Source organism: Arvicanthis niloticus, chromosome X (assembly GCF_011762505.2).
Source record: "Arvicanthis niloticus isolate mArvNil1 chromosome X, mArvNil1.pat.X, whole genome shotgun sequence".
In the NCBI taxonomy this organism is placed as follows: Eukaryota; Metazoa; Chordata; class Mammalia; order Rodentia; family Muridae; genus Arvicanthis; species Arvicanthis niloticus.
Window position 1 is genome coordinate 99,095,954 of NC_047679.1, and position 23,111 is coordinate 99,119,064.

General features: G+C 44.6%; 1 pseudogene; it reads right to left on the reverse strand.

Moving 5' to 3' along the window:
* Window positions 1–8,545: 8,545 nt before the first annotated feature.
* On the reverse strand, window positions 8,546–21,255 carry LOC117695107 (uncharacterized; annotated as a pseudogene).
* Window positions 21,256–23,111: the final 1,856 nt, after the last annotated feature.

The following is a 23,111-nucleotide window of genomic DNA, read 5'->3' on the forward strand; positions in this document are numbered from 1 at the left end:
TGTGGTGAGTTTGAAAGCTCAAAGATTAGTACCACTTTGAGTTTGCTATCTCTGCTTCCTGCTTGCAGTTCAAGATGTGAAGCATCAGCTCTCAGCTTCCAGCCATTCTGCCTGTTGTCTGCTGTCCCTGCCATTATGGACCCTAATCCTCTAGAACTATAAGCCCCAAATAAACTCCTCATTCTATTCACTGCCTTGGTTGCAGTGTTTGATCACAGCAATAGAAACTCTGATTAAGACAGTATTGCACCAAGACCAGAAATGTCCATTGAGCTACAACATGGAGACCCATGTTCTGCACCTCTGTTCTTGCAAGCACATTCATTACAGCCTTGCACTTCTGCTACTGATATATGTCACAGGCTCAACCCGCAGCAACTGTCATTTATGCCTTGAGACATTATCATCTGAGCTACCCATCAGAAGTAAACCATTTGAGGATAAATGCCACACCTCTATTTTTACCTATGAACTGCAAGGGGATTCATCTCAGTCAGTAGAGGCACATAGCTTCATCTACAAGAGTTGGGGCATGGAGCTTCCTCTAGGCTGTATCTCTGATATCATCTTCTTGCTTGGTCTGGGAGTCAAGGAAGAACAAAGAGGTATGGTCAGTACCTGGATTGGACCAGTACTTTTTCGGTATCCAAGAAGCCATTGCTGCCCAGGAGAGGTAAGGTAACAGAAGCTTCCCATTTGCCAGCTCACTCTGTATCTTTTCACTGTTTCTTCCACCCCTCCGATGCTTTCTTGCATGCTTCCCCCTTTCCATTACTGTGAAGGCAGCCATGATGTTGACTTGAGAGGGAAGAATGAAGAAAAACAGTATATAGGGTCAGTCTGCTAAAGGTGCAGCAGCAGCAGAAGTTGAGGGAATGGAAAAATTCCAGAAGACTGGGGAAGATGAGAAAGAAGAGGAAGAGAAGACCATGTTTGTACTGCTGCTCAAGACTTCATGGACTGTAGTGGTTCTGAGGATGGAGATACAAGCCGCTGTGGCTAGGGCCATCAGCAACAGAAACCAGAGCCCTTCACTGAGGGCACAGAGAGCAAAATACAGCTGGCATACAGATGGCTTCTTCGTGCTCACTGACCCACATTCTCAGTTACAGCAAGACAACCTGACTGTCTTGCTTGGCCCAAAGTTTGCTAGGAGTACAAGCTGGTTCAGGGTGGCATTTGGCCACTCTCCAGGCCCCTTTCTTCCCGTACTAGAGTAAAGCCTGGAGATTAGTGTGTGTGGTTCATAGGCAGGCTAAGAACCCCACAATGCTCCAGAGAATAATTTCAAAGAGAAAGAATCTGCTTTCACAACAAAATAGACATAAAGACAGGATGACATTCAACTCTCAAAGATGGAGTACAAAATTAAGCACTAAAACCCTAGAAAAATGTGTATTCAAACTGAAGTCAGTGTAAACTTGAATTTCCAGTGGGTACAAGTCTAAAAAAAATGCTTCTCCTTGATTTTAAGAACATTCCAAAATTTGGTATGAAAATCATAAAAAAAAAAATCTTTGACAAAATGAATAGTTCAATGACTTTCACTAAGACTACAACTATCTAGTACTAGATCTGCTAAGGAACAAACTCACTCCTTCCCCCAAGAAACCATAACACTAGGAAATGCCCAGTAGAAACAAATCCAGAAGGCTTTTAATCAGACAAAAGTGAACATTAGTTTAGAGTTATGCTTTTAGCACCCTTTACATATTTAAGAATATTCTTTTATGTATCATCCTTGTAGTTGTTTAACATTACATTTCTCCCCTATAGTGTTAGCAACTTAATACTGTTGAAATGAAAAAAACTCTAGCATACTATAGGGGCCAAGAGATGTGCTGTCATAGGACCATGTTATAAAAGGTAACTAGAAAAAACAATTATAATCTTGGGACTGACACTATCAAAGTACGGCTTTGAAGTTCAATTATATTAATAGGCAAATATAGAATTCTACCCTCAGAAAGTATTTACAGAAAAGCAGAAGAAAATTAATGCTATTGTGAAAATAGATTCTATAGCTCCTTTAGGCAACAGAGGAATCCCCATGCCTCTAAAGGGAGACCAGCAGATACTCAGGGAGCCTGAATTTCAAGAGAAGCAGGTGGAGCTGGCAACAGAAAGTTAATTTCCTCTGGCGGTGACAGAGACTGGACCACCTGAGGTTACTGATGGTTTCTACTGTCATGGAATACAAAATAGGACCTGGATTACTCACTAAGCTTGTCCAATTTATAGCTTTGGTAGATGGCAAAAATCCATGTCATGCCACGGGCACATGTCTCTCTGCTCAGCATTGACATTATCTGACACTAGCAAATGAAGCCACCTTTCACCATTTGGCCGTAAGAACTAATCTCTTTCACATGTGATCATCATGTCTACTGGGGCTGAGGAGACAGTTCACTTGGCAAAGTGTTTGTCTTGCAAGTGTGAGGACACACAGGTACATGAGTTCAATCCCTGGAAGCCATGCTTTAAAGGCAGAATCGATATGTCCTTGGAATCACAGAGCTAGGGAGGTGGGAAAGGCAGGTTCCTGACCACCTAGTCTAGATTACTTGGTGAGTTTCAGCCCAGTGAATGACCCTGCCTCAAAAGACAAGTGGATGTCACTTGAGGAACAACATCTAAGGTCCGCTGACATGAACACACACACACACACACACACACACAGACACACACAGAGACACACACAGACACACACAGACACACACAGACACACACACACACACACACCTTTTAGCCCATGTATACTTCCTACATGAAAATGTACTTGGGCACATACACACAAAAGTTTCACTGATTATATTTATGTGAATATGTTGGATGGTACATCCAAAACAATTTGAATGTACTCAATAGTTGATGGTTTCTCCTTCAGTGCAGCTTCAAAAGACGTTGGCTTAATTTTCATAATTTTTGTGTTGTATCTAAAAGTAAGATTCCCAGATACTTCCCCTGTCCCCATCTGCATACACACACTTAAACATTGTCTTCTCCAATGCTTCTGAAAAAATAAACTGTTCTATTATGAGGGGGAGGTGGATAAAAGAGACTATGTAGTCAGAGAAAGCCCACTCTCACACTTGAGATGTGTCTGTGATATGCTCAGTGGTGTCACCGTATGGAAGAGAACTTTGTCATTCTTTATAAAATGGCATTTTCTTGACAACTTACACACATATACTAATAATTCCCAAAGACTCATGAAGCAAATATATTGAGATTTCACCACTTTATTGCAAGTAAAAGAGCTGAGGAGATAAGGGTGGGATAGAAGAAAGAGAGAAAGAAAGAGAGAGAGAGAGAGAGAGAGAGAGAGAGAGAGAGAGAGAGAGAGAGAGAGAGAGAGAAAGGGAGGGAGGGGTGGCAAAAGAATGCGTTGGTGGCAACACAATCTCATCTGCTTCTGTCTCCTGGGCAAAGGTGGTTCTCGAGCGCTCCTCCACAATCTGTAGGGAAAGGTGCAGCTGCAGCCAGCACCATGAGGAGCACTTCAGAGCACTTACATCTTCAGGTATTTCCTGTATTTGGCTCTCCTACTCTTAAACCAATTCTACAATGAAAGAGAAAAAGCAGTTGTCTTAGTGCACTGAATAGTGGGGATCATAACCGAAGAACCTATCATGTAAGTTTATATACCAGTGAGACTTTACATTCCATGAAAGAACCTTCTTTCTTTCTTTTTTCTTTCTTCTTCTTTCTTGTTGTGCTAATTCCAGGAGGGGCACTCCAAGGTCTGAATGTTTATAAACTCCCTCCATGAGTATAGAATTTTAGTATAGTTTATTATTTAAAATAATTCATTATCACCTAAACTGCACTAAGGTGGATGACTTTATATAGCCTCTACATATCTATATAATTTATACAACTGTTTGTACATAATAGCGAATATGTATTTTGTAATTTAGAACATGTACTAATAATTTATTCATAAATACACAATATAATAGAGTCTCCTTATGTTTAAAGAATAAAACGGTTCTGTAATGGCTAAAGAAAGTCTATATTGCTAGGCATCCATCTTGGTACCCACTAGTCATTTGTCTCTGACTCCAGTCCCTGGAAGATAAGGTCCCAGTAACCCTAACTCAGTGACCCCCATGTTCAGCCATGACCATCTACTTTGTTACAATTAACTGCTTTTTTGGCTTCTATAATAGGCTTGTGCAGACAGTCAAGGACTATTTTGAGGCTTTCTTGACTACCTAATCTTGTAAGAGCAGAACAGTTCTTGGCTGGCTTCTTAAAGATACTCAAGGTCTTCTTGAGTTTTCTCTTTTAAAAATTTTCCCTCACCCAGTTTCATTGGGCAAACTCAAGTTTGGCTCAGAGATTGTTGTCTTGCTAGCAGCTTTAATACATTTACCTAACTATAATCCAGATTGAGTCTGTATCCCCCAGGAGGTCATGAACTCCATACAGTTCAATATAATATACATTTTTTTTTTTTACGTTTACGAAGTCATGTTCCTTCTGAAAGTGAAACATTTTGGTATTGTGAAACTTTCTTATTCCATTTCCCATGTATAAACCCCACAAAGTTCAAAACTAATTTTCCAGCCAGGCATGAAAGCACATGCCTTTAATTCCAGCAGAGGCAGTAGATCTCTGTGAATTCGAGGCCAGCCTAGTCTCGTAGTAAGTTTCAGGACAGCCAGAGCTATCTAGAGAGACCCTGCCTCAGAAGAAAACAAAATGCCTTCATTTCCCAAATATAGAGCACTAAAAAAAACAATACAACTTCATGCATTGGACAAAAGTATTCACAACCTGAAGCAAGTTCTAGAAGGGCTATCTTTTTTGCTAGTTACTGACCTCCACTCTGGATTCCGTCACACCTATCCATCTCGCAAGCTCCCTTCTGTGGGCAAAAGTTGAAAATGTTCAGTATTTGGCTTCATGGATAAAATAAAAAGAGCATTTTATATCTTTTTTTAAACGTTTGGCACCATTTCCCTTCTGTGACATGCACCTTGAGGATTTTGATGCTTTTAAAAGGTGTTTCTACCAACAATTTTCTTTTCTTTTTTTTTTTTTTATCTGCTATAGATAGAAATGTGAAAAACTGAATATGTCCCTAAGACACCCAGACACAGAAAATGTCACAAGAACTGTTACTGACATCAGCATGTGGCAGTGCCTGGGACTTTGCCCACAAACAGAAAAGATAACAAAAAGCTGTGAACAAAAAAAAATGCACAGAGGGAAGAAGGTTTGAGGAACGTGGTTAGGCTAGAAAGAGAAATTAAAATAGAAGAAAATGGATTAATAGAGAACACATGGGAATTTCCACTGTTTAATTACCATGCAGAAATATCCAACCTACTGATTGCATACTAAATACTAAACCACAAAATCATAAAACCACAGCAGGCACAAAACAGTGTTGAAAAGTCTCACAAGGCTGGCAACACAAGTCTGTACTACCAGAATGAGGAGGAAGGCTGAGGCAAGAGAAAGTTCCAGGCCAGTCTGGGCTGTAGAGTGAGTTCCTCTATCAGCAGTGGAGGAGGAGGACAGGGAGAAAACGAGGGGGTGGGTGGAGAGAAAGAAAGGAGAGGGTGAGGTAGGAGAAGATAAGAGAAAGAAAAAGGAGAGGGGAGAGGGGAGGAGAGAGGGAAAAACAGGCAGTGGTGTTCCCTTCTTGCAATCCAAGCTCCTGAGAGGTTTATTTTTGTTTGAGGTGTCCTGTGGCACAGGCCTCCTGGAACTAACTATGTAGCTGAGGATGCCTTTGAACTTCTTACCCTCATTCTGCCACCTCCCAGGTGTGATTACAAACAAGGACTACCACCAATGGCTTTGATTGATTGGTTGGCTGGTTGGTTGATTGATTGATTGGCTGATTAATCGGGCTATAGATCAAGGCGTCTTGGAATTTGCACTGTGCCTCTTGCCTCGGTTCTGTTGCTCAGGCTACAAGTCACCATGCCCAGAACTTTATCTTGCTTTTAGGAACAGTTTTGTTTTTCTTGAACAGAAATTTTAAGGCAAAGAATACACCCTCCCCCATCCTGCAAAATAATCAGCAGTTAACAATCCAATCAGTGATTAAGAAAACATTCTAACACACTTATAAAAATATAACGTAATGCAAAATCTACATGATGTACAATTAAATTTCAGACTATTTACACCGCTGTTCAAACTTTACTTTGATTCATTTAAATACTACATGAAACTATCTTCCTTTCTGTTTGCCCTTCCCCACCTCATCCCAGAACCCAAGTACAAAAGACTAGGGTGTGGGAGCCTATAGTCTACAGGTAGAATCTATTTCAGAAGGGGAAGAAAAGATTCAAATGCCTCTCTGGAGCATTTGGTGTTCCCAAACACAAACCAGACCATATTCTCACCGGGTCGCAGCACTGGGATAGTGATTGCGTTCAAAAATGCGCTCCAGCTCCTGGACCTGGAACTCGGTGAACCTGTAGCGGTTGCGGGTCAGCTGGCCTGGTGGACGTGGGAGAGGCTGAGGGCCCTTTGTGCTCCCAGGGATCGGCTCCTCTCCTTGGCCCTTATCCTGGCCATTGCTGCTGCTCTCGCCATCTTGGCTTCCTCCATCTACAGAGGTTGAATTACCAGCAGGGGTTTCATCTCTGGATTCTTCTTCATTTGCACCTTCTCCTTCTGCAGCCATGGCCTCCAACACAGGATAGCCCTGTACACCTTCATTCTCCTCTTTCTCCTTCATACCCTGTAAGACTATCCATGCAGTTGCTTCTGGAAGGGGGAAACGAGAAGAGAGTGATCGGGAAATCAGAGTCCAGGGTGAGTGGGGAGGGACAAGGAAACGTTGCAGACTGAGCCGGCAAGTGTCTGTCCATTTTACTCTGTAAAATGACAGAAATAATTAAAGCATCTGTCCCATCCATATACTGACCATTGCTTTCTTTAATTTGTTCCTCTCTCAGTTGAGACGACTGGGTGACTTCTTGAGGTTCCATAGCATGGATGCTGTTGATGGTGCTCCTGCTTCTGGAAATTCTGGGCTTAACCCCTTGGCTCAGCATTAAGTACAAAACCATTGACCCATGACCTGGAAGTGTTCTCTTCTGGCCTGGTCCACGTTACAATGTATCTAGTCAGTCAAAGCCAGCCTGACTTGCCTGCCTTCTCAATGTCATTTATTGTGGGCTGAGTGTCTTCAGATATAAACAGTGACAGCAGTTTGGGGCTGCAATGAGCAGAGTGTGCTTTCAAGAAGGGCACAACTCGTGGGAATGTGGGGGTGTAAAATTGGGCTTCTAAGCTGCAGGCCTGCTGATTACTCTGGCCTTGGTGAAGTATCTTCCCAAAGAAGGGAATATGCTGAACTGTTCCAATGAATTTTCAGAGAGTAAGAACAGTTCTCCCAGGAGCTCAGGGGTCTGGTGAGAAATCTTGGTGAACACCGTTTGCTCTATTATTCTACATCTGGAAGCTGGTACTTGACAGAAATAAAGGAAATGTGATCACATAGGAGTCCTCTGCCTCTGAACAGTCACAAAGACTGTTCGAGCCTGGCAAACTTCCAGGGTCTCCAGCTGTAAGATATTGAAAAGGGTACATTCAGAGGCTCCTGACTGCTCAGAAGACCTAGCACAGGGACTCACATCTGCTGGGACACTGGGGCAATTTACACTGTTTAGCATTTCTAAATACCATTAAGATGGGTTACAACCTCTTAGCATGATTTGTTGTGTGCTGGGATTCCTTGAACCAATGTTGTAAAATCCTTCATAAGACTTTATATAACTACGTGAATGTGTTAAGAGTCGCCCTTCATCTATATGGTCTTTTAAAAGGGTGATCATGTACAGATCCATGTGTGTGCAGAGGTGTTCATGTGTATAGACATGTGTACATATAGGAACTTCTTCAGGAACTCTACCATAACCTTTGAGAGGTGACAAACAAGGCTACACTAGCACTGGTCAGCAAGTCCTAGAAGCTTGTGGGTCTTGACATTATCAGTGCTGAGATGACAAACAAGCATAAGAACATCTGCAATTGATGTGGGTATGGGAATTGAACTCAGCTCTTCATGCTTGTACACTTTACCAAAATGAGCTATCTCCTCTGGCTGCCTTGTCTTTTCTATCTGGCAGCTGGCTATTTGGGACACTGTCCCATCACTCTGAATGTAGAAGGGTCACTAAAGAAATAGAATTGTTATAGATAATTGCACACTGAACTCTAATACATTTGTGGAGAGTATATGCCATTGGCTTTCTAAATCACATGGCACAAGCTGTTTTCTAAGTGTTCAGACACCTTGGGCAGACAGAAACAGATGGAGTGTTCAGAGTTGGAAGATGTAGCTAGATTCCTTATAATCTTACTCAAATCTTGTTCCATGATGCAATTGGTTTAATTGGAGCAACACACAGGAGCAGAGGTGTGGGCTTGCTTACCGTAGCCTGAGCAACTCTGAGCAACTCAAAAGCAACTAAAACACCAAAAAAGTTCTCTATAGATACATAGGAAGCAACAGGCAAGCCTGGGCTACATGAGATCCTGTCTCAAAAAAAATCATATAAACAAACAAAACTCAATCGGCAGCAGCAACTACAGAAAGCAGAGAAGAAGAGACAGAGACACAGAGACACAGAGACACAGAGACACAGAGAGATGGAGAGAGAGACAGAGACATAGAGAGACAGAGATAGAGAAACACACACACACAGAGACAGAGACAGAGACAGAGGAACAGTCAGGAAGATAGACAAACAGAAAGCCATTTTGATTTTACAAGCCAGCACTACAGTATATTTGGATACTTTGTAGTTTATGAAAAATTTTGTGCAGGTAACATGATGTTTCCAAAATGTGTTCTAAATCCTTTTCATACAAGTATGAGGCAATAAGAGTATGTGTTTGTCTGTGTGTGTGTGTGTGTGTGCGTGTATGTGTATTCTTTCAATATTACACAATCAATATGTTAAATATCTCAGATATCAGATAAAATAAGAGTATATTTAACAATTACCATTGATCAAGCATAGGTTACATATAATACTAAGATAAAAAATATGAAAGGCTGGGAAACATTTCTAAACTAAACAGAAAGGGAAAACCTGGATGAACCTATGGGAATTTGAATGGAATTTAACCAGAGCTGAATAGAGACAAAGAAAGTATGCAATCGAAGATAAGAATGCAGTTAATTACTAACTGGGAAGTTTTCTTTTGTTTCAGCTTTTTTTAGTGATGTGAAGGAGTGCACAAGTGTCTGTACAGGTATGTGCAGGTGTGTGTAGGTGTCCCACGTGGCTGCTGGAAACCTCACGTATGTCCTGTGCAAGGGCAGTAGATCCTTGGAACCACACAAGTGACTGTCCAGTCCTTCAGATGAGGAAGTTTTAAATGAAAACTTGGTACTGTGTATTTAATGGCCCAGGATGAACAGCTTTGTCATAAGCCAAGTTTGCCATCATGGCTTGTCTGGCAGGAGTCAGTGGGCTTGTGCTTCAGTTTGAGAAGTAGCACAGACATGTCCCCTCTGCGCGCTCTCTCTGTCTCCATCTGTCTCTGTCTCTCTATGTGTGTGTCTCTCTCTTTGGCTTTCTTTCTCTCACTCTGTGTGTGTGTCTGTGCTCTCTCTCTCTCTCTCTCTCTCTCTCTCTCTCTCTCTCTCTCTGTGTGTGTGTGTGTGTGTGTGTGTGTGTGAGTGTGTGTATGCAAGAGCAGAAGGTAGTGGATGACTACATGGAGCCTGTTTCCTGACAGAGCAGTGCCCTTGCACATCTAAGTTCACGTGGGGGTATGTCCTCATAAAAGTAGGAGGAGGGCAGATGGCATAGGTGGTTCCTGGGTTGGTAGTAAATGGGGAAAGGGAATCACATTTGAAATGTAAATAACTATCCAATAAAAAAGAAGTGCCTGCAAGGATGGGTTCTATCAGTCCATCTACTGTTGTGTGTGTTAGTTTTCCCTTGCTTTCTGTTTCCGTGATGAAACACCATGACCAAAAGCAATCTGGGGAGGAAAGGGTCTATTTCCTCTGGATCTCACAGTCTAGCATTTCACAAAGTGGAGACAGGAACTGGAGGCAGGAGCCTCCATGAGGCCATGAGGAGAGGCCATGAGGAGATGCTGATTACTGGCTTGGCCCTCGTGGCTGGTTCAGCCTGCATTCTTTATGCTCCAGAATGACCTGCACAGGCCTGGCCCTTCCCACAGTGGGAGAGACTCTGGCCTATCAATCAGTAATTAAGAAAATGCCCACAGGATTTCTTACAGAATTACACAGACACCACACCCAAAACTGTTGCCTGGTCATGAAGTGCTTTCTGACAGGAACAATATGTGGTAGTTCCTTGGGAGGTCTGGCCAGCAACTGAACAATGCAGAAGCAGATGCTTGGAGCTACCATCAGAGAGAACTCAGCAACCTTGGTGGGCAGTATCTAGAAAAACTAAAAAAGAGGTGGGTATTGAAACCCCCATTGGAAGAACTACATAGCCTGGCCTGACTACCCAGTTCTCCCAGAGAGAAGACTGTCAACCAAGGAGTGTACCTGGTGAGATCCATGGCTCCAGATACATATGTAGCAGAGGTGGCCTTAGCTGACAGCAATGGAGGAGAGGCCCTTGGTATCAGGGAGCTTTGAAGACCCAGTATAAGGGGTGCAGAAGAGATGTTGTGGGAGAGTGTGAGTCGGTGGGGGAGCACTCTCATATAGGCAGAAGGGGAAAGGGGAGGGCATATGTGGGATGGGGGTAGATGGAGTGGTGACCAGGAAGTGGGCTATCCTGGGATGTGTGATTGGTGTGTGGGAGATAACCAGGAAGTGGGATATCATTTGAGATGTAAACATATGGAATGATTAATAAAAACATACATGAATGAATGACTAAATAAATGAATAAATAAATACATGAATGAATGAGTAAATAGCATTTCCTTCATATGGGCCACACATACTGTAATAATCTAGAAGACACATGAAGCAAATAAACTGGGAATTTATTTACTTGAAACACAAGTGCTTAGGATATAAAGACACAGTAACACATTGGTGGAAGAAAGCAGGCATCTACAAGTGACTCCAGGGTGGTACACTAGGGCTCCTGGGCCACCTACAGAGAGAGGTGGGGTTGGTCTCTGGAGGAGTACCACCACTCATCCCTGACTGACTCTGTCCTCTCCTGAAGTCCTCTCTCCTCTTCTTAAACCATGTCTGTAATGAGAGGGAAGAGGGGTTTGTTCTGTATCATAATTAGGGTGATAAATCAGAAAACATGTCATGTGATATTGGTTGCCCTCTATAATTTATATCAATATAATTTATATTAATATTATTTTGTTCAGAAGGACCTGGCTTCTCACTGCTGTGATTCTGTAAGGGGAAGAAAGGCTGGTAGAAGGAACAGGGCTTGCCTAGAATGTGGGAGAGCCAGGCTTCTGGCCCCAGCATTGCAAAATAGTTCATGGACAATTACTGCACACCTGGCTTCTCTGTCTCCTCTCCTAGAGCCCTCTGCAGATACTTATCAGCACTCTCGGGCAGATGCAGCTGCATGGTCCCAAGAGTCCTTTTGATGGGTGACCTAATCCTTATGGCTTCACTAGGCACTAGCCTGAGGACCAGATATTTGGAATGTGTCCTTTCCACATTCCCAAAGGTCCCTGTTTAACTCATCAGTATTCTGAGTGCTAGGCTCTGCCTGCGATCTATCATACATTCAAAGTATCCCTTAAAATACATACCACTTGAAATGTGCCAAGTCAGAGTAGTGAGCCTTCTAATCTTATTTTCTACCCACGAAGACCACATATCTGGAAAATTATGTTGAGGCGCCAGCAGAGATGGCCCAAAGATTAAGAGCACCTGTGGCTCCATAGAACCTGAATACCATTCCCAGAAGCCATGCCTCCTGGCTAACAATGACTTGTAACTCCAACTATGGGCATCCAGAATCCTTCAGTAACAGGACAAACATATCTGAGACCTGGAGAAAGTTCTCGAATGGCTGTGTTGTTAAATGGCTTTTTGTTTCTTACTCACGTGCAATTTGGCCTCAGTCACACCCATCCACCTTGCCAGCTCTTTTCTGAGACAAAAATGACAGATGTTCAATATTTGGTACCACAGATGAATAAGCATAAGGGACACTTTACATTTATGAAAACAATTGTCTCAATCTCCTAAGCTCTAGGATACTTGATTTCTACAAGTGAGTTTCTTTCATTAGCAACATGCTATCAATAGACATAAAAACCTAAGACTATATCTAATAACACACTTGCAAAACACTAATGGAGACAGAAAAACTGCTCTTAAGATTGGCTGTGGTGGAGCTTAAAGCTGTCTCACATTAACACAATACAAAGTAAGAGTTACAGAAACAAGTGCACACTTGCAAGACCTGGGTGAGCAGCTCTGCGATGATGGAAGGATAAAAGAAATAAAAGAAGATGACTTCCTGGACATCATATGAGGACCCTACCATTCAGTGAGCACATAAGGATGTCCTGCGTGGTGATCATCAGGAAAAGGACATGTTACATTGCTTCATTTACTGTGTGAGTGTGGACGTGCATCAACATTTGTGTTGCTCTGTGTGTATGTGTGTGCATGTGTGTGTATGTGAGTGTGCATGCAGGTGCCCACACTTTCCTGTGGCCACAGTAGACTTGTGTAGATCAGATCAAGTCTTGAAGGACTAGGTCATCTCTGGGTCCCAGGCCAGCATGGCCTTTTACTTGCTGATCCACCTCAGCAGCCCAGAGAAATGAAATGTTAAATCACACCAATCACAAAAAAAAATGTTTCAAAATCTCCCAGTGTTGGCTACACAGTTCTGAATTCCCAGGAGGAGGGAGACATAAACAAGGGGTTCCCTCTAAGTTCCAGGCTATCTCTGCTAGAGGTGGGAGATCCTGCAGAACACAGTCAGAAGGAAAGGGATAGAAATAAAAAACTAGGCCTGAAGTAGCAGCAGAAAAATGTCCTGGGGAGTGGGCTGGCTTTGGTCCATAAAGACAAATGACCTTGAATGACCTCTTCTTCCACCTCCCAGTACTGGGGTCCAGACATGCCTAGTTTGATACACCACTTATTTTTGTGTGTTGAATTAGGGATTTTCTCTGTAGCTCAGGCCCCCAGAAACTCACCACCATAGCCCAGGCATGGCCTTCTCAGTGCTGAGATTACAGGCAGAGACTGCCTTGACCAACACTTAGGCTTGTCTTTATGGACAATTTTCTTTGGGCAGAGCATAAATTTTGAGAAAGTACTAAAAACAGTAGTAAAGAGAAAAGTGATGCCAAGGTGTTTATAGTAGAAAACATAGAGGGAAATACACAGGATATAAAAATGTATCAGCACATTGACTGACTGTCACCCTCTGTCATAGGAACCACATCTGGGCTTCTGAGGCCTGTCCTAAGAGGACCACACTTAGATCAGCAGACACTGACAGACTGTTACTTTCTCCAAGTAGATCCTACAGGAGAAGGGCTCCACTGCCTTTTGCAGAGCTCCCACTCCCATCACAGAACCCTAGGACAGCAAGGCAGGGGTCTGTCAGGCTGTATTACTTCCCTTAGTTTAGCCTTAGTTCTAGAAGCAAACTGGAGGCAGACAAGATTACTCAGCAGAGAAACCTGCTTGCAGGGGACAAGCCAGCTGAACTGATTTTCCAGTTCAGGACACCCAGCCTGGAACAGGAGAACCAAGTCCTTCAAGTTGTCCTCTGACCTCCAAATGTTAGCCCCAGAGCCCTGACTTGAAGAAGAGAGCCCTCCAGACCAAAAACGCCACTTAAAAGTAATTTAAAGTTTCTAATAAATGAAGACAAGGACAGATGCAGAGAGCCACAGGCCTCTCTGTACCAGCTTGCTCCCTGCTAAAAAGACTGGATCCACACAATGTGCTTACCTGTCTTTAGCACTGAGATAGTGATTTCTCTGGAAAAAGCGTTCCAGCTCCTGCAGGTGTAGTCTTGTAAATCTGTCCCGGAGGCGGCGGTGAGACACCAGCACTGGCACAGGCTTTATGGTGGACACCAAAACTGGCAAGGGTTGTATGTTGGGTACTTCAGTTGATGTGGGCAGTACACAGGCCATCTGGCCTGCTGTAGTCTGTTCAGCAGGAGCTGGTGTAAGTGGTGTGCTAGACTCCTTAACTGTTATAGGGTGTGCATTGGACACAGGAACTGGCATGGGCGGTGATTGATGCACACTGATTGGCATAGGCTGTACTTGGGGCACAGTAACAGGCATAGACTGAGCCTGTGGTACAGGAAGAGGCCAAGGCTGTACATGGGGCACAGGCACCTGCATACGCTGGGCATGAGGCAGAGTGACTGGCATAGTTTCTATGTGTGACACATTAACAGGCATAGACTGGGCCTGTGGCACAGGAACAGGCAAAGACTGTACATGGGGCCCTGTAACAGGCATAGGGTAACCATGGGGCACTGTAACAGGCATAGTGTGTCCATGGGGAACAGGACTATGCATAGGCTGTGTGTAAGGTACAGTGATTGGCATAGGCTGTACATGCGGCATAGGCTGTACATGGGGCATAGGCTGTACATGGGGCATAGGCTGTTCACGGGGCATAGGCTGTACATGGGGCATAGGCTGTGCATGTTGCAAAGCAATGGGCATGGGCTGTACATGGGGCAGAGAAATGGGCACAGGATGTACATGGGGCACAGAGATTGGCATACGCTGTGATGGGGGAACATTAAATGGCACGGGTTGCACACGGGACACAGGAATGGGCACAGGCTGAGCCCAGGGCACAGCAATTTTTAGATGCTGTGCTGGGGGTACATTATCTGGTATAGCCTGGACTTGGGGCACAGTGATGGGCATTTGCTGTGCCTGGGGAACATTGATTGGCATCGGTTGTACATGGGGCACAGGAATGAGCACAGGCTGTGCACCAGGCCCCTTTAGGGACACAGACTGTACCCGGGATCCCCCATGTGGCATCCACTGGACACCGGGCAACAGAATTGGCCCAGGCTGCACATCCACAGTGCCCCACCCACATTCCGGGACTGGCTTCTGAGGCAGCTCATTCTTCTGCCTATGGCTAATGGCACCTTCTTGGGTCCAGTCATCCCTGCCACCCGAAGTGTCTACAGCAGAAGGATTTTCTCCATACCTCCCCTTTCTCCTCCATACCCTCAGTTCTTTTGCTCCTCCCCATTTTGGTGCTGAGGCTCCCAGCCCAGGCAGCGGACCGGTCACTCTCTTCCCCATTTCTCTCCTCTCCAGCGCGCAAGACCAGCTGTGCTTTTGCACCTGAAAGTGAGGAAAGAGAGAAAGATCAAGTGACGACATAGGGTGGTGCAAAGTGGCCATGATGCCGAGGCCTACAAAGCCTGCAGCACACCGTTCCTGTCCAGGCAACTCTGAGTGACACCCCTTTCCTCATGGATGTGGCTAAACCACCACTCCTAGCTTGCACTGACCTTTCTCCTCTTTCTCGTCACGTTCCACATGGGCTGGATAGGTGATATTTCCATGCTTCATGACCCGAATCCTATCAAGTCCGTAGAAATCCGCCGTCTCTTGAGCCTCTCCAGACTCTGAGCTGGAGCCCCCTAGAGTTCCGGGAGGAGACAGCTACTACAGTGAGAAGGATTCTCTTCTACCCTAGGGGAATGTACCCTAGGTTATGTCATCCAATCAGGGCGCCCGTTCCTAGCTTCCGGGCTTGACTGAGAGTTGCTATTGGTTGAGCCTCTGAGGAGTAAAACTGAGAGCATTTTGGAGCTACATCGGATCTACTGTTCTTGTTGATAGAGGCAAGGAAGATGTAGAAGAAGCCCTTCAATTTGCAACTTGGCGAGTCCTTTTGGTCTTGTGAAGTAACTTCCTAGGGAAGTGGACCATGTAACCGGAAGTAACAGTAGATCTCCCAGTAGTTCTAGAAGCCCCGAGAAAGATTCAGAAAATACCTCTTGGTCTAGGGGAAACGACTGGGTCCATGGTCTTTGACACAGACTGGATATTAATCAAATGCGTTTTTCTGGGAGACTCTTCCTTTGGGCTTTCAGAGAAAGTGAAGCACACGTGTTATATCATGCTTCCCGAATCTGCCTTTACTGGAGCTTGGGAAGAATCGCAAGGCCTACTGGCTGTGCACACAGATGAGAGGACTCACCTTAGGCAAGTGTGCGCCTCACAGGATCGAGTTGGGTTTAGTGGATAGAGGACATGGGACTTTATTAATAATCTCATGCTTTGATAAGTGCTGATAAAACTGTGAGAATTTTCATACCTGTGCTGAACTTCCTCATATTTGTCTTGAACACACACACACACACACTCACTCACTCACTCACTCACTCACATGTGCACATGTTCACACTCCTAATGCCTTCTCTGAATGGGCACTGTCAAGAGCAGGCTTTTATGCCTTTGTCTCGATCCCAGAACTGTCAGTCAAGCAGCCTCTTAGGTGTCATGTGTATAGTCTGATCCCATGGTAACCACCTTTTTCCAACAGGCTCTAGTCACTATAAGACTAGAAAGGCCCTAAATATCTAGCATAATGACATCCGGTTCCTGTCTTGGTGTGGGAATATTGGGAGCCCTGGTGCCAGAGTAGGAGTTTTTCTCTCATCAATAGGCTAACCTCAGAGTTCTGGTAAACTCAGTCGCAAATCTGCACATGGTTGTTTCCTGTCCTTTCCTGTCTGTCTTTGTATACCTTGAAACTACTCTTGACAAGGTGTTCGGGAGCTGATGACTGTCTTTCTCATTCTGACCAACTTTGGAAAGACCCCGTTTAGGGCTTGAGACTGTAGCCATATTGGCAGAGTGCTTGTCTAGAATGCATAAAGCCCTTGCTTAGAGTGTTCCAAAAAAAAAAAAAAAAAAAAAAAAACCCTCACTTTCTAGTCTTATAGTGACCAGAGCCTGTTGGGAAAAGGTGACTACCATGTAATCAGACTAGACACATGCCATTGAAGGGGCTGCTTCACTGACAGCTCTGGGGTTGAAACAAAGACATTAAAGCTTGCTCTTGACACTGATCTTTCAGAGAAGACAATAAGAATGTGAACTTCAAGACATCTTCCTGCATAGGATAGAGTCTCCTGTTACTTTTGAGTTAAATGTTCATTTGCCTGCCCCCCTGAATCACATGACTGTACTTGAGGAATTTGCAGACCAAGTGTTGTACTGAACTCATGAGCACGGAAGGAGGCAGTACTGACAGAAGACACACCCACAGCCTACTTGGAAAATGGAGGCTTTCCTTGAACATGTTTCTGTTCCTACATGGTCAGAACCAGGGTAGGGTCAGCACCATTTGCAGATGCAAAACTCATTCCCTGCAAATAAAGTGAAAGCATGTAAACAATGTGATATGCAGGGGTCCATGAGGGTGACACTGGATTGCTGTTTCCAGCAGAAAGATCTCTTTACCAATCTGTTTGCATCTTACTTACGGAATGGTTTGCATCTACCTTCCACAATCAGAAAGAAATATAGTGAAATTCTCATCTTTATTGTTACTGTGTTGCTAACAGAGAAACAGTGGCTTTCCCTCGTGAATGGCAAGCCTGTGACTCCACACAGCCCATCTCCTTGTGGCTCCTGGAGGTTGGTACCCTAGGGCTCCTCTGGGTCCATCATGCAAATGTGGTCCTGGATCCCAGCCGGTGTGCCCCTGAGCACTGCTTTCTTCTCCCTGGCCCTCTGCTTGGCTCTCCTATTGTTAAACCACATCTGAAAGCAGAGGACAACATGCAATGTCTCAGCATGCTGAGTGCTTTGCTAGAGAGGACACATGCTCTATCACTCACTGGCATTCAAACCCCACAGCAGACAGAAGGTTTGTCAAGATGATCACACTCCTTGGCCTGCGGCATCAGGGTGCATTCAGTGTTGGAGAACATGGCTGCACTCTGTGTAACCTTCCCTTCTACACACAAGCCTGAAAACAGCTATCACTAGTTTACAAAGTCACCGCACTCTACCACTTGGAAACCACACATGGACAGCAGCAGTTATGTACTCAGTTCTAGAGCAGACTGAGCAGGACACATGGACATTATTACTGGTACCATATCCCCCATGTTGTTGGGCCTGTCATAAATTCAATAGTGCTGGCTCTTACTGTTTTGTTCATTAGACAAGTTTTGGAGGGTGTTATCATTATTTCTAAGCTCCACCCCACAGTTGTCTAGCTACAGAGAGGTGTGCTCATCCCCACAGTTACCTGGCAACAGCCAGGTAGGCCTGACTCACTATAAAAGGGGCTGCTTGCTTTCTCTGCACCCTCTTGCTCTCTTTTTCTCTTGTCCGCTTGTCTACTTGCCCCTCACCATTTCCTCCTCACTCCTCCCTTTCTTCCACCCTCTCTATCCATGTGCTCTAGTCTGGCCTCTTCTGTTCTGCTTCTCTACTCTCTCCGCCTTTCTGTGCCTCTACTACCTTCATATGGCCCATCCCTATGCTCTGAATAAACTGTTCTATACTATATCTTGGTGTGGCTGGTACCTCAGGGGGAAGGGATGCCTTGGCATGGGCAGGCTGACACATCCCCTTCCCACATACTTGCATACACCCCTTTAGATCATCTCTCCACTGTATCTTTTCATAAACACATCAGAGGGCATTTACTCTTGCCATTTTCCCTTGCTGTTGGGACAGTGTTGGTCTTGTGGTCAGCTGGAGACAACATCTGTACCAAAATCAATCCTTCAAGTTAAACTGCAGTGCTGCTCTCATGCAAACTCACAAAGGAGGAGGAGCCACTATTGCCTGGGCTACGAATCTCTAGTCCAGGTCAGTCTGGCCTTACCACACATCAGTCACATTTGGGGACGGCTCGATGGGCAAATCATTCACTTGCCCCAGTTGTTACTGACTATTCTTATTTAGTTCAGAGTGTGGGACAAACTGAGTTTTAGTAACTTAATGCAGCGGAAGGCTTTAATGGCCCTGTCTCATCCTCCATCAAATCTATTATCTACAAGACCATCCTTGGCTTCACCATGAATCCACTGAAGTTCTCTGTAAAGGACAACAGAGTAGGAGGAATTTAACATGAATTACAGGCTAAACATATAAGCATGCACAGACATGGATTCTACATGTAAACAATTACAGAGTCAATGCTGTGTAAATACCTTGGATTTGCACACAGAGTGTAAACACAGTATAGATGCTTTGCTTTTCTCTTTCCTCCAGGAAATCAGGTTCCCTCTATAACTGGGAAACAGCATAGCTATATTATAGCAGTAACTCTTTCTTCAGATCATGAATCCAGTGATGTCCATCAAAGGAAGAGAGCAAGCACACACACTGGTCAACACCCAGGACAACTCAGACCATACCCACAGCATGATATAGATGGACTGCACCGCACATTGCTTTCTCAGATCTACTGACCTTCACCTTGGCTTCAGGCACATTCATGTTTCTGGCAAGCACCCTTCTGTGTAGAGAAAGCCAGAAAGATCATTAGCTCACATCATGAGGAAGGACAGAGGATGGGCAAGGTGTGTCCCTTCCTCCTGCCCAGATCCACAGGGACACTTAGCTGGCTGACAAACCAGGCTCCTTCAGCAAAGGGCTCCACATGCTCACAGTGTTTAAAGTGTTGTGTCATACCTGGTTGGTCAAAACAATCTGTAACAACTTTAGTTAGCTCACACAGATAATTTTAACAGAGTATGTCATGAGTGGTCAGAGGGGCAGAAATCTATGAAGAACATGTTATGAAGTGTTTGCTCATAGGAATATGTTGAAATATAAGAAAGGCCGAATGATGACAACAGCATGTTATTCAACCTACTTACTTCACGTAAATTGTTAAAGGACACAATGAAACGACCAGGCATGAGAAGGGGTGGGGAAAGGAAACCTGATAAATTAGACAGCATTGCAAATGAAATCCTCCATGGACCAAAGAACTCAACAGCCTGTAGCCAGAACTGATGGTGGGGACCTGTAATTCTAACAGCTGCAAACTCAGCCTAATGATCCCACTATGAGGTCTGAATGAGCTCAAGATTAAGTTCAAGCCCAGCCTCAGGAAGTTACAGAGACCCTTCTTAAAACCCACAATTAATAACTGGGGGCTATTAGACAAAGCATGCTGGTTCAGATTTGTATTCTGAGTTTTGAAAGCCAGAGAGAGAAGGATGACATTATTTTAAAGGTTACCCTAGATTACACTCACCATTCCATTTCAGTCAGGAACCCAAGAAACTCCCATTTTCAAAACCTAAACATCCATTCAATGTGAACAAGCAAGCAAAGGGTGGCTCTGGCCATGAATATTTGTGGGCCTCCCTGGCTTCAACCCTCACCACTGGCAAACAAATGAAATGTGACAAACACAAGCACAGTATAGGAAAAGTTATGTGATAAGAACATTGACAAGACCTCTTATTCAGTCTGTTAAGACTGCAGGATAAGAAGCAACTGACCAGTGGTTTTGAGGGAGGAGACTAAAGGCAAGCTTCTAGCATGTGGGTGGAAATACCAACTCAGACAACAGAGGCACCAAAGAACTGAGTCTGAAAAGACTCAAGCCAGAAACTCCATTTCAGGATTTACCTAAGACCAGAAGCCTTGGGCTGAAGTTGTATTTTACACTCCAGGTAACTCCTACCTTCCCCCCTATAGCCACAAGGCAGAAACAACCCTGAACTCTTGAGAGGAGGGGTTCTAAACAATGAGGGGCTTTGTCCAAAGAAGGGTGTGACATCCAGACTCAGAGGGATCTGACCCACTAAGGCACCACAGCCAAATATCCTGAGCACTTTGCTAACTCAGTCAGGAAAGGGGCTTGGAACTCTGTCACTGGGGGGGGGGGGGGTTAGAGTATTCCTGTTTAGACAAGGAAGTAAGATGTCATATTCAGAGGTGGAAGACCAAAGGAAACATTTCTTACTCTTTGTCAAGAAGAACCATCTTTTTGAGCTGTGTAAGACATATCATAAATTACTTGACCCTGCATTAGAGGAGTTGAGACCCTCATTTCTCATTAATCAGTGATGTGCCAGTATTGAGACATGAGGTAAAGAGGCATATGAACATTGAGCACAGAAGTTTCCTGTCCCCCACAGAATGACCTTTGACCTCAGTGCTAGAAAGTACCTTCTCCAATCCCATCTCTGGGCAGAGTTTACCTGTAGCTTGGAAATGACTGGGGATGAGAGGGCCAGGAGGAGTAAAAGTTAGCTCAATATAAACACTAGCCCCTGGAGGTCAGATGCCACACACATACCTTGTGAGCACATCTGGGTACTGAGTTTCTTGGAACATGGTCTCCATCTCCTGCACCTGCCATTGTGTGAAGCAGAACCTGGTCTGGTGCCTCCTGCCCTGGGACTTTGGAACCACACCCAGCAGGAAAGCTGGCTCCTCCTCCTCAGGCTCCATGGGCTCCTGGTTCCTCTGTTCACTTTCAAAATCCAGGTCGTTGTCAGGGACCTGGTTATTGTTCAGTTTTCCCTGTTGGTTGCCACTGTCCTTCTGGCTTTGATGGTCATCACAGGCAATGTCACTGGGAGATGCTGCTGCCCCCTGTTCAGTGTGGGGGCCTCTATCCCCCTCACAATCCTCCAGATAATAGTAGCAGTCTTCACAGTAGTCAAAGTGTTGTGGATCCATGGCTGCTGCTCTTCAGAAGCCTAGAGGCCTGCCCTTTGCTGGTGTTTTTGGCAGTGGACCTGCCTGGGGGCTTTCAGCAAGTTGGGAATTACAGGCTCAGGTCCTTCTCGTTCAAGCCTGCTATTGGCCCTGTGTGTGCTTCCTTACCCAGTGGGTGGGCCTCTGAATTGAGCCTGGGGGTAGTGCATGGAGGGAATTACAGGGGAGGCGGAGGCAGGGTGTACCTGGGCCCTGAGTCACGTTTTTTTAGGACACCTGCTCAAGTCCACCAGACAGTCCTGCCCACTGCTCTTGGACACCAAAGAGGACCTTTACAGTGGGGTTATGGGAGAGCTTTCTAGCTGACTTTAGCATGAAGTGTGAAAAGAGTGAATGAGATCACAGGAGGATTGAGCCCTAGAAAAACTACTGGGAAAATCCTCTTGATGGCAGACTCCACATAATTGTTTCTGTATGTTGCCTCACATTTTGAGTAGAATTGGTCAGCTCTGGATTTCACTGATGCAAGAGTCTTCAAGGATTCTGAAAGCACAGGCAAGTCACAGACCTCCACATTCAGAAGTGACATCTTGCATCTTTTTTTCCTCTCAGTATTTTGTCTAACTTGATACTGTAAGTAACCCAAAGCAGCTCTTGTAAAAGGTAACATACTCTAGATTGCTGGTAACGAGTCCCCATCAGAGACCTTGTACAATAACCAGTATAGTACTTCTCATGTCTGCAAATGCAGAACATCATGGGTAGATGCCCTCTTGGTGTAGTAATGTAGATAAACATCTTAGAGTGAAGGTCTATTGGAACAAGATCTGTGTCGATTAGGCCCTGTAGACACTTTAAAGGGAACAAACAGAAGAAGCTGTGTGTAGTCCTTGTGGAAGAGTGACTCCTCTGATCGATTGTGTTCCAGGATTCTGGGGATCATGGTTGGGTGTTTATAGGACCAGAGACAGTAAATGCAAGGTTTTCCTTTGCGTTGTGTCTTTGCTTTTAGTTTATGACAGTCTCTCATGTATCTGATACTATCCTGAACACTACTTGTGCAATCATTACTGTTCTAGTACACTGGCCTGGTGTGGGACTTTCCCAGCGTTTAAGCCCCTCAAATACCACAGGTGTGCACAGAGATACCTGGTCATGATCATTTAACTGATTTCAAAAACAGCTAATAAACGTGTCCACTTGGCTGTGTATAGAGCTGTTTATGGCAGGACAGCTGACAGGCATTGTAAATATATTCAAGGTCAGATCTCTCCACCTCTCAATATGAATTCCCATCAATACCTAGAACATTGAAACCTTGTCAAACAGTTTCAGCCACAGGCTGAATGAAGCAGGGCAGTTTTGTGTTGGAGGAAGTAAATGGCCAGCTTTTATTGAAGGGGAAGGCAGAGCATAGCCATTTTGTGCTAAAATGGTTTCAGAGAAAGATCCAAAAGGTGGGATGTGACCATTGCATGGAGATATGCTCTGAGCACTCTGTGGGGTGTGGAAAGTCTTCAAAGGCGTGGCCAACACAG